The sequence below is a fragment of the Oratosquilla oratoria genome, chromosome 42 (assembly GCF_046742065.1).
Source record: "Oratosquilla oratoria isolate Oo_2021 chromosome 42, ASM4674206v1, whole genome shotgun sequence".
NCBI classification, from domain to species: Eukaryota; Metazoa; Arthropoda; class Malacostraca; order Stomatopoda; family Squillidae; genus Oratosquilla; species Oratosquilla oratoria.
This window is the reverse complement of record NC_134818.1, coordinates 573,126-578,223: the sequence shown is the minus strand read 5'-3', so window position 1 is coordinate 578,223 and position 5,098 is coordinate 573,126.

Sequence of the window (5,098 nt, the reverse complement as noted above, 5' to 3'; positions counted from 1 at the left end):
TCCTTTGAACAACAACAGCAAAACAACCAATTCCAGTCAAGTTCTTTGTTGAGCGGCCAGAATACTGCTTTCCAACAACAACAGCAAAACAACCAATTCCAGTCAAGTTCTTTGTTGAGGGGCCAGAATACTGCTTTCCAGTCCGGACTTTCATTTGTTAACCAAGGACAGGGTCAAATTCAACCTGGAATCTCAGTCGTCGTTCAGGGAAATAGCAATCAGGGTCAACTGAGTTCAAGCCAGTTTCAAACCAGTCAGTTCCAAGTGAGCGGAGAATCCAGCAACATCGTCAACGGCCAATTCGAACCCCTCAACCTTCCTGCTGGGGCGTCACTTCTTCTAGGCAACGTCGAGACCTCCTTCCAGTGCGCTGACCGCCCCTATGGCTACTACGCCGACCCTGGCAACGACTGCCGCATCTTCCACATCTGCAACCCTTACCTCTTCGAGGACGGCCGTGTCGAAACTTACCAATACAGCTTCTTGTGTGGAGAGGGAACCATCTTCGACCAAAAAGAGTTGATCTGTGCTGAGCAGTTCTCAGCCCTCTCGTGCTCAGAAGCTCCTAACTTTTACTTCCGAAACGAGAAGTTTGGGCGAGCTGACGAGCAGTTTTAGCTTGTTATAATTTTTCTACGAATGATTTGCTTTTTAAATACTATTTTTGTAGTCAACGCCTTGAATAAAAATGTTTGCTATACCGACGAACTTTTTCTAATGTCTTCGACCACATGATACTCTACATTAATACTTGATCTCTTTATAACATAGAAAATGGGTATCCTAAAGCATAAGAGATCATTTTTTGTTTGAAAAAATCACGAAGTAGATTATAGACATCTAGTACTATAATGAGAATAATTACCACAATTTCTGACAGGTTGCACTAATAAACAATGGAATGATAAGAATGAGAGGAGAATAATGAAAGAAAATGGGATTCACACTCGTAGGCAAAGTGGACATAAATGGCATTTGGACTTAAACCAGATTTTTTTTAGTTTATTTTTTTCCCATACACTACGTACTCGTACTATGCTAGATTTATTTTATTTTGTTTAAACTTGCGGGTCATGAAAACTGGAGGCTAAAGAGAATGTAAATAGTGTTTTTAATCTCTTCGTGCGATTAATTTAAAGGTGTTATTCCGTCAAATGCAATAATGCTATTTTTTAATCTTGAACTTATTAGTCTGTTTTGTGAAGATGAAATTTGGAATTTGAATGTGTGTTAGCCTAAGTTTTGTAGCTATGATGAATTTTCCCCGGGGTTGGGTTATCTATCTTATGCAAAGTAGACCACTTTGAAAAAGAAACTAACGAAGCAGAGCGCTTTCGTATATTACATCTTCAGTGCACTGAAGATGAATTTTCCCCGGGGTTGGGTTATCTATCTTATGCAAAGTAGACCACTCGGAAAAAGAAACTAACGAAGCAGAGCGCTTTCGTATGTTACATCTTCAGTACACTGAAGATGTAATATACGAAAGCGCTCTGCTTCGTTAGTTTCTTTTTCCGAGTGGTCTACTTTGCATAAGTGAACGCACGTACCCGTGTTCTTATTAGTATCTATCTTATGTATTAAGATTTGGCTTTACTATTCACTCCTTAGCTCTAGAGAACCATTTCCCAACTCTGAGGTCGCGACACCAAGTGGGCTCGCCAAGCGTTTTTCCTGGAGTCCCCAAGACATCTTGTCTGCTCAGTTTTTTTGTTGTTGCAAAATTATATGAATTCAATACAATAACCATGAAGATGTTAACCTTGTCTTTTGTAACTTTACATCACCTTTCTTACACATATATTTATTATACTTGTCCCCTACTTTTTACAGTCAACAACTAGTCATATATATTAACACATATACAAATAGATTTGTAGAGTCGCAGTCATATCATGAGGATCATATTGGGGTCGCTTGAAAAAAGGTTGGGAAACACTGATCTAGGGACTACCCAGCTAAGGTAATGTCACCACAAGGAAGATCTCCACCAATTTCACCTCTGTGAAATATTGTGACAAGTGATAATGATATGGTTTAACGTCACAAACTCCTCCCATCGGAAGGCTAGGACCGTACCCCTTACAGAGGACTTTGTAGCGTGTAATTCGATAAACCATGCCCTTGGTTCAGCTTCGCCGGTGGCAGGACTCGAACCGCCATCCCCTCGACCTTCACCGCAAGTAACGACGCCCTAACCCGAAATAATTTTTCTTCACTCTTCTGATAGATGGAAAGTTCATAGAATGACTTTCAAACCCAACAAAAATACATTGATGCATAAGTACAAAAGTTATTGACTTTCCATTGTCACAGTGTCAACTATCACTTCCATAGCTCTTTTATAGGAACCCGTTTAGTTCCCAGGACCGACCCATCAATTTCTCTTACTCTCTTACATCAACCAGTATGCTTCATATAAGGGTCTCAGTTCCATGTATTACATCATTCACAAATCCTCTGATTCAACAGCGTCTTCTTGACTGGCAGAAAAATAAATTAAAGACAAAAATAAAACTAAATAAAATAAAATGCATAAATAAAAGAAAAGGAAAGAATAGGATAGGGAAGGGAAAGAAAAGAAAAGAAAATAGAATACAAGAGAAGGAAATGAAATAAAATAGGTAAATGAAAAAATAGAAAAAAGAAAAGAAAAGAAAGGAAAGGAAAGGAAAGGAAAGAAAAGAAAAGGAAAGAAAAACAATAGCATACTTACTAATATTCTATTTTGCGTATTCTTGATCACTAGAATAAAAGATAAATAAATGTATAAATAGATAAATAAAATAAAATAAATAAATAAACAAATAAAATAAATAAAACACCAAGCACATAGATATGCATTAGTTTGGGTTAAAATTTTGGGCACGAACAGGTTAAGAAGTGAGCACTAGTAACTTCAATATCACGGTGAACTGTGCAAACAGTGTTAAACACTGCTAATATTTTCAGCTTAAGATCTAGCCCTAGCCTGAACGGAATTATGTCTGGTCGAAACCATTCAGACCCTGTTTCATCCATTAGTTACATAAACTCGTAAAGTATATGTTATAGTATTTTAGTATAGTCTGCCAGACTGGGAGATGACAGATTCCTTATAATAGACTGGATATTTTCACAAAACTTCCCTCATATATTTTCATGTATTTGGTATACAAAATTTGCAGGAGTTGCTGCCTAATAATTACCCTCGGTTTTTCTTCCGTGATCTGGAACTTTCCAAGGTGGTCAGATCTTCACCAGTGAAGGAGTTTTACAGAGTAACAATTTCGATCAAAGTCAGAAATTTCAGGGACAAAATAATCAGTTCCAGTCTGAATTCACAACAGTTATCATTCCCATTCTCTCCACCTCTTCTTTCAATGACCAAAAGCAAAACATTCAGATTCAAGCTGGGTTCCTTTACACAACAAAGTAACCAGTTTCAGACAAGTTATTCATTGAGTGACCAGAACAATGACTTCCAGTCCGGACTTGCTTTCAGTAATCAAGGACTGAGACAAATTCTACCTGGAGTTTCTTTATTCGCTCAGGTAATTATCAATCTGGATCAGCTGAATTCAAACCAATCCCAAACCAGTCAGTTCCAATTGGGAGTAGAATCCATCAGCATTGTCAGCGGTCAATTCGAGGGTCCTTCAACCTTCCCGCTGGGTCATTGCTTCTTCCGGGTAACGTCGAGACCCCCTTCCAGTGCGCCGACCGCCACCAATGGTTACTACGTCGACGTGGGCAACAGCTGCCACGTCTTCCACGTATGCAACTCTTACGATTTTGACGACGGCCGCGTCGAGGTCTATAAGTACAGCTTCTTGTATGGGGAAGGAACCATCTTCGACCAAAAGGAGTTGATCTGTGCTGAGCAGTTCTCAGCCCTCTCGTGTTCAGAAGCTCCGAACTTTTACTTCCAAAACGAGAAGTTTGGACGAATTGATCAGCAATTTTAGTTTGCCATAAAAACTATATTTTCTCCTTTCCGTTTTTCCCACAATCATTAATATCATTATATATTTATATATATATATATATATATATATATATATATATATATATATATATATATTTTTTTTATTCCATAATCCAAATGTTTCAGTTAGATTGCGTTTCGCTTTCTTTACAACATCTGAGACTTATTTATACGTCACTGACCTGTGTTTTGATAACTTCATTTCTATTTGTTTTCATGGTCCTTGATTTCCTGACACTCCAGTCCTTGTTCTTATGATTCTAGACTTTACTTCTACTACTAGAATTCTATATTCATCCTGGTTAAGTCTCAATATAATTCTGATTTCCTTCCTTGTTAATCCTCGACAAACTCATTTGTTTCATACATTCTACTTAGCTGAGGAAATTGTACATCTATAGTAATACTTATATTTGTTAAGCATAGCTTAATCATTCGCTGCTTAGCATCACAAAGCGGAATATGTTACCCTAATTTTTGTAATTACAATTAAGTTCGGGGGGGGATTTATCTTTATGTATCAATATTTAGTTTCATTCTCACTTCATTCCTTATTAAGCTGTACATAAATAGTTCTACAAGAACTCTTTACTGGAATTCTTAAATGTATCTCTCTTCTTGCCGTTTTAGATTATCTGTTTCTTTTCATCAATTAAAAAAATATACATTTTACTTCGATGTCAAGCGCCCTTCCAGATCTTCCCCCATGTTTTTTCTCTGTACTCAAGAAAGATGATCTCACTTAACGACTTTTCAGTACTCTATCAACTTTCCATTTCTCATGTTTCTTTTCTACTTAGAGCTATCAAAAGGTCGATTTGAGGCTAATTCCTTCTGTTGATAATCTTCTTTGGTGTTCTTAAGTCCCTTTGTCATGTTTACTGTTGATATTTCTCTCCTTGGTAGTATCTACAACCGTTTTTCTACCTTTGTAATGAGTATCTCTTGTTGTAAAGCAATGCATATTCAAACTTAGTGAAAATACAAGGATGGATGAGTCCAAATTTTGCACTCTCTCTACTTTCGCAGTGTCAGGTATCGTCCTCCTACAGTCTCACTATAGGAACCTGTCTCACTATAGGAACCTGTCTGATTTCTTTCCTTTCTGTCTTTAACCGGTGAAGCATGTGT